Source organism: Battus philenor, unplaced genomic scaffold (genome assembly GCF_028537555.1).
Source record: "Battus philenor isolate CCGP_79_NKW_IND1 unplaced genomic scaffold, ilBatPhil1.0.hap1 SCAF_20, whole genome shotgun sequence".
NCBI classification, from domain to species: Eukaryota; Metazoa; Arthropoda; class Insecta; order Lepidoptera; family Papilionidae; genus Battus; species Battus philenor.
The window spans coordinates 153,262-169,399 of NW_027181683.1; the positions used below are offsets into that span (position 1 = coordinate 153,262).

The following is a 16,138-nucleotide window of genomic DNA, read 5'->3' on the forward strand; positions in this document are numbered from 1 at the left end:
GTACCCTGGGTGGAGTGAGGAAGCTAGAAAGAGCGTTAGTACGCTCTGAAGACTGTAAGCCATAATTTTTTGAATTTCAAGTGGCCCTGACCCCATGCGCCTAATTAAGGGTTAATTTAGAATCTGTCATTTTTATATGATCATTCATTGTGTTTTCTTATTTTCTCGACAACATATTGTGACGTATTTTGCGATATTTAAATGGAGTGGGGTGCAAGTGCATAAAGTAAGTACGGCACCAAATACAATTTTTAAAATCATCCATACGTTTTGATTTAGTCAAATGTTTGTGGACCGGACTATAGATAGGTGCAATGAAAAACATCATTAGTATTCCAGATCTGTTATTAGTAAAACCTGAATCACATATAACAGCTCTGCTTTTTTTGTTGCACTTACCTATATTAACATAACGCACGTAATAATCAATAATTTTGGTGCCATTTCGTACCATCTATATAAAACGAGCACTGTCCAAATGTACTCTTTTTATACATGGATGCTAAAATAATGTACGCGGATATCATTAAAACATTCATTTATAATCTAGTTATACAGGGTGATTGATTATTAGTGTACAAGTTTTAGCTCGTTTGCTGTCAAATAATATACAGGACGCACTAAGCAAAAGTCAACGTTTTTCAAAATTATGAATAATGCAAATAATGTTTTAGTAAGAAAAAAAGTTTTCAAAATACGCATTACTACTTGTTATGTGTTAGGGCAGTGGTAGCCGAGCGGCAGAGGGCCAAGACTTGCGACGTCACGTTGGTTCGGTTCCCCGAGATACAGTCTTATATAATTCACATTTTCTGCAATAATTGTATAGTGTTTAATGGAATCAGGCGTTATCTCGCGGAAGTCCACCCTAAGTAAGAAAAGGACCAATATTTAGCCACTTCCACACATGCAGTGGTAGTCGTGCAATAAAATGCACCGCCCGCCAGTCCGCTGATAAATGCGTTTGCGGCAAACAATGCGAATCACACAACCGCCACCGCCAAATCACTCAACACGTGTTTCACCCCTCCACGCTAACTAATCGGTGTAACATAACTCCCGGAAATGCCTCGTGGAGGGGTGAAAAATACGCATACGCATTTATCAGCGGGCTGGCCGGCGGTGCACTTTGTTGCACGACTACCACTGCATGTGCGGAAGTGGCTAAATATTGGTCCTTTTTTTACATAATTGTAAAGGATTGGCACAGCTGTCGAACAAATTTGCAGGGGACAAGCGGCACCGTCCTAGCGGCGGGCGTATACGGGTTGAAGCGACGATAGTTTAATATTTAGTATTCTGTTGTTGATATTGAATTAATTTTGAATAATTTGAATAATTTTGAATAATTTGATTTCTGCAGCGGTTTTTTACGTTAAAATAATTGGCGCATATATTTTTATTAGTTTCTATTTAATAATAAATTAATGTAATATTTCAATTTGTTAATGCATTTTGCTGACAAATATATGCGTTCACCTTTCAAAGCTTTACACCTTTAACAAATAACCTGTTGATTTAATAAAAACTAAACATTATTGTTCATAAAAATTAATGTCATTTACGAAGATCTGTGACTGAAATCGTTTTAGAAAAACAGACACGGGCAAAAGACACAGTTTCAACGATTTAACAAATTATGTTTTCGCACAAGAAATTAGCGAGTTTTCGGTCAGTACAAACCCAGTTGCCTTCTGATAGGTTACATTAGTCACTTTAATTAGGACATTTAGTCATCTACGCAGCGCCGGCCAGCGAAGTCAGTGACCTTCAACAATCAGCCGTTATAGAACCAGCCGGCCTGGTTGGAATGGAGGTCAGCTCGTGTAACACAGGGGTCGCCAACCCCCTATCATTCTAAAAGCGTCACTGGAGTTTCTTCTACCATTTCTTCTCCTTTCCGAAGAACAAATATTGTAAGCTAGGTCACTGCAACCCGGAGCGCTAGTTGCTTTCTACGAGGGCATCATTGCACAGAAGGAGGTCGTCGAGCGGGAACGTGAGAAGGCCGATCCTACCCATCGACCAAGGGAAGGAAGACCCTTTAGCCTGGATTCATTTAAATAGGACTGAGGTATCCGCTGCCTGTCACAAGGAGCGCCTAAAAAGACAGGATCCATGGAGTTTGATGGTGGGAGTCTACATCATCCACTCAACGTAAACATGGGAATAGCGGCAAAGCGAAATAGTCGCGTTTTACTGCGGTACAACGAGGATGCCGGAGGAGGTACAGGTTCTCCCAGGGATATGCCTTGGCATAGTACTAAGAGGCAACTACAAGTTCCGTAGAAGATCCGACGGCCCCTCCAAAGGTACCTTGGGTTCGATACCCGGAATACAATCTTACATAATTCACACTTTATGCATTAATTATACAGGATTACCACTGCTCACAAAAAAGTTACCAGAGGATAGGAAGCGTTTTCTGAGTACTATACCACACGATGGTGCCATATCGCCTGCCAAGTAGGGTTCGGCGTGGCGACCACAAACTAGTAGACGCGGCGTGGGTAAGCCCCTTCTTGAAGTCGGACGACGGTGCAAGACCTGTCATCGTGACGATCTCTGGGGAAGGCCTACACCTCGCAGCGCGCGTGTGTCCGCTGACATGACTGTATTCATAATGAAGCCAGCTCGCAGGACGACACATAACTTATTGCACCCTCAAGAACCGAAATCGAATTGAATTTTTCTATATTGACAGTCTTATAGATAAATAAACAAATATTTATTTGACAAGAATCCTTGGTAGTAATGTCGCTTGATTATATTGATTTCATTTAGTCTATATCCGATAAAGATAAAGTGTATGTCTATAAATGTGTGTGTTGTTAAACTATTACAATATGTACTGTTGTGGAGTTCCTCCTTCTTCTTCTTCACAACTATGGCACCTTGAGAAGCAAAGTCAAAAATATAATAAATTAAAGAAAGATGACAAGAGTCCTGTAAAAAGTTTCAACGTTGAATAAATGAATTTTATCGTTATCGGCTTATTATATCTTTATAGGCTTCCAATCTCTTCCTGATCTAAGAAGATCTCGCAGTAAACTCATTTTTTCTTGTGATCACTTTTACAAATGTTATTAATACAGTAGTTAAACAAATGGATTGACAACCTGTAATATTATTTAAACCTTGTTTAATAGTAGATTATGGATGTATTATATATTTTGTACAAGAATCTACTGTATAAAGGTCTTTTTGAACGAATACGTTCGATAGTCTGATTCATTGAGATGATCTGCAGCGAATTTAGACAAACAATGACTTGCCTATCAGCTTCCACAGCTAGAAGAATGAGGGCATATTCCTTGTATTTGTCACGCATCGTGGATTTTGAACAACGCTTCAACATAAATAATTTTATTTTAAGATGCAATAAAATACTAAAAAAGCACATGAAATGTTAAAATTAGTGTATGGTGACATTATGGTGATTGAAAGACTGTTTACAAGCGATGTGAGCGATACAAAAGCTGGCAGGAATCGGCTGCGGACGCGCAAAGTTCGTGGGTCCTTTGACCTCAAAAACCGAAGAAAACGTGCAAAGAGTAACAACAATGGTTCGATCAGACATGAGATTGACGTTTCGAGAGCTTGCCGAGGCACTAAACATCTCGTGTGGGTTCGTGCAAAGCATTTTAATCGATTATTTGCAAATGAGTGCGGTCAAAAAAATATGCCAGCCTGTCCACACCCGCCTTACACTCTAGATTTAGCAGTGTCCTATTTCTGGTGCTTCCCAAATACAAAAACCGTGCTGACAGGAAACAGTTTTGATACAAGTCGACCGGAGTTGAAATTTATTGAAAGAACTACGACGGAGCAGCTGAAGGGCCTTCTAAAAAAATCATTTCAGGAATACTTTAAATCGTGCAATCAACGCGAGGACGTGCATCGCTAGCCAAGAAGAATACTTTGAAGGAGATTCATTTAAATTTGATGTAAACTGAATACCTTATTCATAATAAAATTAGACAACATACACAATGAACAATCTAATCAAAATGACAGATTCCAAATTCAAAACTTAAATTTTGTTTATTTTTTATTGTTACCGTGTTAGTGACGCAAAATGGTGCAGCATATATATATTAGAAGCACGTCGCAACGAATATCCTTTTTAGTCCGTGGACCGCTGTTTCCACGGGCTCAATTTCGATGAAGCTGTTCAAAGCCCAGTCCGGATATAATAGAAATAGAAAATAGAAACGGATATCCGCTGGTGGACATAGACCTCCCCCATAGATCCTATATAGACAAATACCGGCTGGACATAATGGTTCAGCGCATTCAGCGTCTTCCAACAAACTCCTGAAGGTTGTCTGTCCGCCTTGTGACAACCCACACTGACATCAGTATGGAAGAGGTCTCGAAGTTGGTAATCGAGTTGACATGGAAGAAAAGAATTAAATATTCTCCGAAGAACTGGTTAAAATGTATTGGACTATCTAATAGGCGCGCAGTATCATACATTTCAATGCAAAGAATGTGGGTTGATTATTATGACGTAATGATATGGTAAAGCACATGGGTAAGCCCTGGACTAGATGGACTGACGGTATTGTCAAAGTCACGGGGAGTCCCTGTATGCGGGCAACGGAAGACAATCGTGGCTATTATTAAAAGAAGGTTGAAGTCTTGCAAAGGACACGGGCATACGACTTAAAATTCTATTTAATTTGTAAGAATATATTTATTTAATATTACAATGCAAAGTGTTATTTTCACAAAGATTAACAACTATGATTGTCAGAATGATGAGAATTGCATTGATTTGTGCAGATGTAAGCGTGCGGGCACAGTTGCATGCGTGCAAACGGAATGACATTCATTCATTCCTCGCGCACGACGGCGATGTCTCGGAAGAGCCGCATTGCGCAACCTGTTGCAACAACGCAGGAAGCTGCGATAGGCCTCGCTGCCCGAACCTCCACAAGTCTTTATATTATTTGCATTGCCAGCCGCAACTGCGGCTACTAGTCCCTCATACCATCCTGACCTCATATCTTTTCAGCATCCGTATTTAAACTGAGTGAAGACTAATCACCGGTTATTATGATGAAACCTTCGCCAGGTTAAAAGTGGATATATTTTTGTGTAGTGTGATTCCAAAAAAATTCACTGTATTAAATTTATTATAGTTTTAAAGTAAAATAATAAAGAATTATGTAATAATATTATATATATATGCCTTTTTTATTTATGCTGTACGCCAAATACTGTTTAAACATGTTAATTCTATGGTTTCTTTGAAGTAGACATTTATCCCCTGTCTTACGTTATCACAAATGCTACAACATTTGTAAGCTTTTAATTTTAGTAATGTATATATCTATTTAAATTAAGGAAATAGTGTTATATTGTCCAACAAATGTATGCATGGTATGATCGAAACTTAATATATTCTCTGGTTCCCTGAGCCCCTGCTAAATTGCATATTGCTAAAATTGTAAATGAATTCCAGGTTTCACTTCTACATACTCTTATTTATTACTGCACGTTGTTTTAATTGTGTTTTAATAACAATACGTTTTTTTCTTATGTCATTTAGCTATTTCGTAACCTTGGTATATATCACGCGTTGTGAACCAAATAATAATAAAAATGTAAAGTCAGCCGCGTGTGCAAGGGATTCTTTAATTAATCATCTTGTATCCAGTTAACCTTCATTTATTAATGTAATATGAACAGAGTATTGGATTTCGAAAGTTCTTCAACCTTCTCTCGCATTTTTACCTAAAAAGATTACAATTCAATTGAATATGTCCTCGGTCGCTTAATTCTGCACGACTGATTTTCAATTGTAATTAATTTAACCATTTCTAATCATCTTGTATTTAATGGAATCAGGCGTTACCTCTCGGAAGTCCATCCTAAGTAAGAAAAGGACCAATATTTAGCCACTTCCGCACATGCAGTGGTAGTCGTGCAATGAAATGCACCGCCCGCCAGCCCGCTGATAAATGCGTATGCGGCAAACAATGCGAATCACACAACCGCCACCGCCAAATTACTCAACACGTGTTTCACCCCTCCACGGGGCATTTTCAGGAGTTATGTTACACCGATTAGTGTCAAAGACATCTACTGCGAGGCATATGGCTAGCAGCGCCCCGGTTACCAGTCTTGCGCCGCCCGCGTCCAGCGACTTTCGTGACCTTTAATCTATCATCGGTCTACCTAGTGAGGGTCTAATCCACGCCGCGTCTACCGGCTTGTGGTCCCAACTCGAGTACCTTCCAGCCCCCACTGCCAGGAGTGCCTGAATTCTTCGAGCTCTGTCGGTGCTCTGGTTCTTTTGTGGATCTCCTCATTTCCGAGCATATCTATTGTATTACATCAGGCTAATAACTTCTTGTAGTCTGCAGAGTCAAATGGTAAGTAATATGTAATTTTAAACGCCTTTTGTTACTGCATTATCCGTAATTATTACTTCTGAAACTATTTATATTTGGAGAGAGTGTACCATAAATCGAGCAGTGGTATCCCAGCGATAGAGAAATTAGATTTGCAATCGTAGGTCGCGAGTTCTATATCCCGGATACAAAGTTATATAATTCACACGTTTGTGCATTAATTATATAGAAATCCCACTGCTCATGAACAAGTTTCTAGAGGATGGGCAGGAACTTCCTCTGCGTACCATAATACCATACTGTGACTGCCATGTCGCCTGCCAAACATGGCGACTATGATGTATCTCCCCATATGTGTCTTTGGGTGAGATCTATGTCTAACCATAATTTAATTGAGAGTAAATGAACTATGCATTCACCACTTAAAACCTTTTATCCTTATAAGCAAGGATGGAATGATATAAAAAAGTTGCAAGGAATTTCTGCAGAGGATTTGGAGAGCAGTTGATAAATAAATTATAAGTGTTCTAGTGTCAGAAATTCAAGGTACGTACGTAACAAAACAAAGATCGCGCACGCAAATCACAGCTCGGTATCATTAAAGTAAATCACCCTGATTATCTTCGCTTATTATTATCAAGTGCACATTATTTGTTCATTAGCGCCGTGACCAACAAACAAATTCGATGCTCTTAATCATAAAGCACTTTGCACAGTTCATATTCACCGTAATCATCTTTTTATTGTTCATGAGCAATGATCTACGTTCTACAAAAGTACATGCTTGCTTAGAAGGTACCTATTCACTCTTCACTTGACGACTTCTAAGTTATATCTAACTGAAAACAACGACGTAAGCAGGTTCTTCAATACATTGGCTGTTTACACTATAAAAGTTGTATCAAAATCCATTTAATCTGCAATAAGTTCAGATTGAATGATTTGAATCGTGTAGGGATGTCGAGACAACGTAAGTCTTGTTGTCCGATGTAAGAAAGGAGACAGGGGAATTGTTTTATGCAATTCCTACATACACTGTTTAAAATGCAGTCTATATAACACTGATAAATTGTAAATGAAGAAGAAACCAACATATTGTAGAGACCGCAGAGAATATAGATCGAATTCCACGAACCAGCCAGTCGGGGCTGACGGCGCGTATCATAAAGGAGCAGTAACCCCACCTGCGCCTTTTTATGTTGCATAGGCATATTCTTGTTGCAGAATAAGTTGCGACGATTGCACAAATATGCGGATAAAATCGCGAGTCAAATTTTGTACATGAAAAATTAACAATAAATATTTTTTGTATCTATCGTCACATGACTTATCAAATTCTTCCCTCCTTCACCATTAGAACGAGCTCTATGCCATACAGTGAATGTCTACTAGCTGACCTGATGATGTTGATGATGACATATATAATAATTCCGTACACAGTCCCGCATAAAAAACTTTCTAATTTTATGAAGCAATTAAATGTAATTTGTGTCTATTACAATTTTTCTAATCGGTAACAGTAAGTACTTATATATATAAAATACACACACATACACACATCTATATATACATTCATATTTATATATGTGTGTGTGGGTATATATATATATATATATATATATATATATATATATATATATATATATATATATAGACATAGCTTTATTAAAAGTTTCTATTAAATTGTGCTCTTTTTATGTTCTTTTTTAATGCACAAGTAATAACAAATATTACTTTAAAATAGACATATATAATAATATAGATATCTCGCTTCAAATATAATTATAATGCAATAGATTTAAGCTTATCTGTTTTTTTTACTGAGTCTAGCATTTTAAATAACTTAGTTCGCGGAGTTGATTGTTAAAAAGATAGTAAACTTTAATGACTATGTAGAGTTCTATGATTTCTTCATCGGATTTAATAGGCTTTTATTATTTTATTGAGTATTTCGCGTTTATACCACAGGCCCTTTCGCGACTGGAGGCGGCCTATTCAGCCCCTTGACATCATTCCCGGCGAGGACGGTAGGAGGTAGGATCAAACTTCCCGTTTAAACGCGGAGTAAATGTCGCGATCACCCCTATTTAATTTAACTCCTCCTCTACACGACCACCACGCTAAACCTTAACAAGAGTTTAGTTATAAACACAGCAGACGGCATGTTATTGGGGTCCTCCCATTCACTTGAGAGAGACAAGTTCTTTTGTACAGTTTTATATTTTTTTATCAAAAATTTGTTATTTTGTTTACTTTATCTCTTCATCACATCACATTATCTTCCGTTCTTTTCGTCTTTCTTTACACCTTCACATCACACTTTCTTTGTAGTTTTTTTCATTCTTTTCTCTTTCCATACATCACCTCTCTCTCTTCTCCACTATTTGTTCATTATCACAGTTACAGCTTTCTATTATTCTAGTTTCTTAGTTATGATATAAATATATCAAATCAATCTATTTATCACATTTTTATCTATTAATTACTTTTGGTGTCTATTATATTGTACTTTTAAAATATTTTGACGAGATATTTGACTCTTACCTGACCTTATTTGTCTCTTTTTGTTACCTTCTCAGTGTAGATAGTTTATTGCAGATTAATACGCGAGCTAAACAAGAGACAATATTTATTTCTGAGACTTTTGTTTGACAAGTCAAGTGTTTGCAAGATAGTGTCAACATCTGACGACCTGTTCGAGAAAAACAGCTGAACAACGCGAGGGACATCGGATAGTAAGACCATTCTAAATTAGGCGTCAGGAAATCATCCCGAGGAGAATCGCTCTCCATTACAAAAAGAGTTCCAAAATCGGCTTTTTAAACGTTCAACACGTTTAGTGTTTAATTAAGTTTTTAAAAATGAAGTCTCTGATTGATAAAACTTGATAATTTTATCATACGTGTGCACGCCTTCAGCCACCGACATGTAATCTGTATAACTTCAAGGATCACTCTATTTCGTGAACTGTGTACAGACGAATCGGCGAAAACTGCATAAGCTAACAACGTTTACATCATCCGAAACCATATCTTCGGTGACAAGTATTTTTTCTACCACGCTCTACATCACAGTAAAGTGTGGTTCAATCGACCCAACGCATGGGACTGACTTTGTGTTCGCTATCTACCTTTCAGTTGTGAAAAGTGTTTCCAATTTATCATCACATTTACTGGCCATGTATTATATAGATTATAATAAATACATCGTTATTTATAGTCTTTGTTCCTGATCGGAGATTTAGAACGCGGCCACAATAATCTTGCAAAACAAAATGCTTGTCTACCAAGCGCTTTCTAAGCGTATCTTTTGTAAACAATAAATAAATAGTTGAACAAACTAAGGGGTGTTATTTAATAAAGCATTATAATTTGCTATAACATCTTGAATAGCTCTACAGCCTCTAGAAGCATCGAGGAGCGCGCGGCGAGCGCGGAGGTGTCTCTTACATAAGTGAACTTGAACCCAATCGGCGCGCGTTGGAACACGGCTCAAATAACTTAGCGTTGTGTAACTGCGATGCTAATTAGCGTGCTATTTTCGCAGCCCGAACAGCTGATTAGCCTGCGCGCGCTTATCGTTTTCTATAAGTGATACGGCGTGTGATTTTAAAAATTGGAAAGGCGCCGGTGTCGCAAGCCGCCGGCAAGGCATCTTGATCATAAAGTCCAAGGCTCGGTTCTTACTTCACCGCGAATACTTTCGCTTTCGTTGCCCGCTGCGGTTTGAAGGTCGACGTCCTTAACGTACGATCAAACATGTTTTTTATTATTCACAAAACTCAAAATTAAAAACAAATCAAGACTATTACATATCATCATTGTTTAAATCAGAGACATTTATTACCCGTTGCAATTGGGATAGGGCACCAGCAATGTTCTTTATAAATATATTTTCTAATTCAATTATTTTAAATTTACAACGTAATTAAACTTAATAAAACACTACACTATTCCCAGCATATCTAGTAGAGTGAATTAGCTTGAAATACAATTTTGCACAGGTGTCGCTTTAGATCAGAGTTCCTCAAACTTTTTTGTGTCGTAGACCCCTTGCCATGTTTTTCCGTATTGGGTAGACCCTACTTGCCTGATATTTATTTCCTGTAAATTTCTAACTGTAGTGAAGATTAGTGTTAAAAACTTAAAGTAAAAACACATGTTAATTAATACATATATTAATTGAACTTAAATTAAAACTACTTAAAATTAAATTTTGTATCTGTTATGTAAAATATACGTAACATATTAATATTTTTTTTACTTCATAGGTACTTTTATAAATAATGTAAATGTTTTGATATTATAAGATAGTACGAGTATGATGTAAGTAAATAGCTACTATCAGTGTATGTGTTGAGATCCACTATCGTGGACCCCCATTTTCATTTCATGGACCCCCAAATTTTTTTCGCTGATGTAGACCCCTTGCGGGTTGTCACATACCCCTAGGGGTCGATATAGACCATTTTGGAAATCACTGCTTTAGATAGTACTGAAGGATAATAAAATATACAAGGACACCATAATTATAGATGATTTTAATAAAATTTCCGGCTTGTAAGTTGAAGCATATTTAAAACTTCAGTAGTTGAAAAATATTTTTTTATCAATTTTATTACATTTGTTATAAACCTCTTTTAATTTTTTTCAGCGCATAGACACCCCACTGCAAAGCATGGACCACTCTTAAAGATATCTATGGGGTATTTGTCATAATCATGAAATGGCAAGGGAGTTGGCGATCGTAATGTAGCATTATCGTACGCTAGATCGTAGAGGGCGCTACTGTTCATCCTTTGGAAACTTGTTTAAGTGCAGTTGCAATCCTGTGTAATTAATGCACAATATGTTACTTATCTAACGTTGTATCCCGAGATATACCCGTAACCCACTATCGCAAGTCTCAGTTCTTACCGCTGCGCTACCGCTGCCCGAAAATTTATAATTTACTTTACTAGAAAAACTAAGTACAAAGTCAACGTTTTACAAGCGAAGGTGCTACGTCAGATTTCGTAGTCATAATTTATTAGCAAGTACTAGTATTATAGAAAAGCAATCGATTTAACTAGTTTTAGAATTTATTGAATAATTATATTACAGAAGTGTAATATTCACGTGAGAGACATCCGTATTTCATTACATTTATTGGCCATTGTGGTCACAAAAAGTATTAAATGTTTTCTTGCGCGTTCTTATTGACATTCGAACGTCGATTTGAATTCGAACGCTTGTGGTGAGATAGCTCCTGCTATAGTTTTGGGGTTAAAGTCATGATATTTAAAAAGTCTTTTTAAATAATTATAGACACACACCACATCGATCACAATTTTAATTTGCCGCGCCATCTCCCGAGCCAAGCTCCTCTCGTGAGAGCCTCCAAGCGTAATCCCTCAACGGAGCGTTCACCAAAGCAATTTAATTAGCTCGGTAGCCCCCTAATTCGAATTGTAAATGAAATTATAATATGTAGTGGCGATAGAGCTTCGTCTATCTTAACAGGAGTTTAATTAAACAGAACTTAGGCTACAGTGTAATCTAGGTAAAAAGCAATACTTCAGATTTAGAGAAAACTTATTTTTAAAATAATCAGAACTTATAAATACCGTCGTAGAACTCTGTCTGACAAAAAACCGAATCGTGTAACCTGGAAACGATCAAATAAGAAAAATTTTCAAACGGATTTTATGGTTTGTGATATTAATGGTTGTTTTTTGGTAAGTTTCCTTTTCTACCACAATTATTAAACTCCCTTTCTTTTGTAACATCATATTTTTTGTTTTACTCATAGGGCAATTATGGTGACGGTTACATTTTTGTTTGTTAAACGGTTTTATTTAGTTCGACCCGTACGGAATTTGTTTATTTGGGTCAAAATTAGAAATTGAAATTTAAGCACCTTCCCGTTGTCAGATTGATCTGAAATTTGGTACACATATTTAATTTAGATGACAATACAATATAATAAAATCAATAACATTATAAATCTAAGATGGCCGCCGATACATATACAAATGGCAGATTACATATTTTTCCTTAACACCCTCAATATGGGTATCAAATGAAAGGGCTACACTAGTAAAACACGATGATTATGTCTTTTTGAAATTTAAAATTCAAATGGACGCCGTTCCAATATGGCGGACTAGGTACATATATTTCCACAACTACCACAATATGGGTATCAAATAAAACCGTTTAAAAAACCGTTTAACTCAAAAGTTTTTTTACCGATTTTTATTTTTCTACTGTTTATAATGACAGTGTTTGTCATTTTGCAGCTTGCATGTTAGTTAGCATGTGTCAATCTACTGTCACGTATTCTTTTTTGGTTTTGTAATATTTTAATTAAAATATCACAATCAGTATTATCGCTATCATTTTCAATTATTTAATCCGTTATTCAGTTCACACGCTTACCAACGGCAATATTTTGCTTATTTTTAACTTACCTAACCTAACCTAACTTTTTTATTTTTTATTCTCTATATTACTGTAATATATAGCTAAACAAATTAAAGTTGTGGATTTTTAGTTATTTCTGCTACATTGTTCTGCAATACCAATACGAAATTTTACAAGTTATTCATTAATTTCCTTATCTCTTATTAGTTTCCACAGATACTTTAGTGTCAAACCTATGAAAAGTTATTTTCTAAATTAATTCCTTTGTACCAAATGTGATATACAATCACCCCTTTAATGCTTGTAAATATATAAGCAATCATCCTGTATATATAAAGGTTAGAAGGAGAGACCAAGAGAGGCGTTTCGAAGTGATGTGTCAGGTGGAACACGGTCAGGCGGCGCGCACCGATATGTTGCAACTTGACCCAGATAACAGCGGGCCGCGCTCTCTATGCTGATCTCAGCGATTTTACTTCCGTATAGACACAACCACTTAATTAGATTCAAATAAATAATATTAAATAGTTCCTACATATGTATTTATCGTTAGGCGATGAGATGAAAATCCTTGGCAATGATGTCGCCTGATTATTTTGATTTCGTTTAGACTGTATCTGATAGAGTGTATATTCATAAATCTGTGTTAAATTTTATACAAAGATATGTAGTTGTGGAGTTTCTTCGTGCTTCTTCTCTACAACTATAACACCTTGCGAAGCAGAGTCAAAAATAAAATAGTTAAAAAAATAAATAGGTAATAACTGGACGATCAATAGGAGTTCTGTTAAAAGTTACAATGTTAAATTAATGAATTATATCTTTTATCTTATCTAACAAAGTTACTAATAACTTTGCTACTAAACTTTCTACATATTTGACTCCACTACTCGTTACGAGTTTATAACATATTTTATTAATATTCACTTAATCTAATTTATTATTTGATAAGAATATAAGAAAAGCAGTTCGTCAAACTACAGACACCTTCGGGCTCTATAACAGTTTCCAGGGCGGTAGTAATTTCACGTCACACGAACTCGCGCGTCTTGTGCACGGATGAGACTCAAGATGCGATCGCAAGGTTCATCGATCTGAATAAGGTAACCGCCGCACAGACACAGGCGCACGACCTGATGATGCCAATATGGAGTAGGGATGAGGAAGTGCTCCCACGAATCGTAATTTTGAAAACTTGACATTGTTAGGATGTCGTTAAAATAAATCAAGAGTAAGCAACATAGCATGCAAAAACTAGAACAAAAAAGAACAACTATGACATGTGAAAATTCTACACAGTGACACATGACGTGTTGCGAAGTACACTAGACGTCGGAAATATGAAAATAAATCTAAACCCGAAGTAGTTCCTCGGAAAATTGGTTTTATTTCATTTTAGGTTATGTGTAATTTAATTTAAGCAGCTTGTAAATATTAATTGCAGAAACTGCTAGTATTGCGGCTAATTGTTAGGTCACTAGGATCGGTAACGGGGCTGGGGCTTCCATGAAGCCGAAACATGGTGTCTGGACATGTACATGACGGCAGAAGTATGAGTGAAATTTCTAATGTCATTTGCAGGTGGATTGAAGATCGCAGTGAGGTATTATGGTACGCAGAGGACGATGCTGTCCATCATTTGGAAACTTGTTTGTGAGCAGTAGCAATCCTATGTAATTATTGCACAAACGTGTGAATTGTATAACATTATATCACTGGATTCTAACCGAACACTTGGCTACCACTGCTTAAACAAACTTTTTATTATTTCATATTTATTTTTCATTTTATTTATTTACAAGTTATGTTGACAATTTAAACATTTACATTCCTTGACACGATAGCTATATGAGCATAGGAGTGAAAGTAAATTCAAAACTGAAGGAAGACCCTTTTAAAAATTTTATAACAGCGCAAAGGATTCCAAAGTGATAATGACAATTGGGGAATAAATGCTCCGACTTATTAAAGATATTTATGAACACATTGAAACCTGTCTGAGTTTGTCGTGGGCGCCTGCAGAACCTTCGTAAGCTTTAAGTTGGATATGGTCATAATCATCATTATCATCATTTTAACGTCGATGTCCACAGCTGGACATAGAGCTCCCCTATCAATTTGCAACAGGACCGGTCTGAGGGCGTATATTCAGCATCACACGACTTACACGATTAATTTCTTAATAACCACAAACCCATATAGATATCGAAACCTCACAGATAAACGCTTGTACATCGAATTGACCACACACCACTGCAGGCAGAAGCATTCGCACAGAGACACCCGCCCTCCACATGGACCACTACGAATAATTAATAGACAATCACGTCTACAATTGCTCGAAAAGTGATTAGGAAATACTTTGCTACGCGTCGAATACGTCAATAGATCTTAGACATAGGCAGTTACGTTTCCTTATTTAACTGCCTACTGATCGACGTTCCATAAACAGTTTGAGACATCTTTATGGTGTCTTTATTTCTTTTGTGATCGATGTAGCTCTCTATAGTCAGGCAGGCAATTATATGACTATAAATTAAAAATTACTCACAGACCACATGACAAACACACACACGCGGAACTGTCTTATCTGTGGCCTAAAAGTGGTCTGTGTGTGAGTTTACTCATTAATAATTCAAAGACGTCCATCGTTTAAGAAGACATAACGTTTACGTAAACAGTTACGGGCGCATTATAAACACGTCTGGCCGCGTTCAAATGTAAAGATTAGCATAGGAAGTGGGTTGCGAGGGTCAAATCTTTAATTTCGCAAGCCGGCCCGGCCCGGCCCGGCCCGCGCGGCCCGCGCCGGCTTATCGAATGCGCCAATACGCCAAAATTAGGCAATAGGCAATTTGTAGCGATGGAACGCGCGCCGCAACGCCGACGACTCGACACAAGCAACGGACACATTTCCACGACCAGGAAATGGAAACGTCTACTTTCACAACTCTTGTTTGTGGAGCCCAGAAAAAAAATCTTTCGAAATATCGCATAAATTAAACCTGGCACAGAAACAATGATATAACATGTAATTAGCGTTATACAACCACTCACCCAATTAATATTTGTGTCGATGCGAAAAAAAAATGTTTTCACTGCACTTATTTGCAAATAGCACTGGCATTCACGTTAGTGTCAGAAAAAAAAAAACGGTCGTCCGTAGTGGAACGTCACTGAACTGTCAAAATGAAAGCGCGCGAACTGCTTCGGCCATGGCGGGCGAGCGACTATCGCGGGCCGCCAAAATATGAGGCCGAAATGATTGTTACACAACACTTTATTACAGAGTATTACATAAAAATCGCCGCTGGGCACTCGGCGGCGTATTATGCAAAGAGCGGACGGATTTCTCGGCGCGTTTCGGGGGAT

The 16,138-nt window shown here is 37.2% G+C and overlaps 1 protein-coding gene across 1 annotated transcript in view; it reads right to left on the reverse strand.

The window, feature by feature from the left end:
• Positions 1-15,847, reverse strand: part of LOC137922638 (fatty acyl-CoA reductase wat-like) — a 53,471-nt gene extending 37,624 nt beyond the window's left edge. Inside the window, exon 1 of the mRNA XM_068765631.1 lies at positions 15,824-15,847. The gene's annotated coding sequence lies outside the window, so the exon portion shown is untranslated. The remainder of the gene's footprint in view (positions 1-15,823) is intronic.
• Positions 15,848-16,138: the final 291 nt, after the last annotated feature.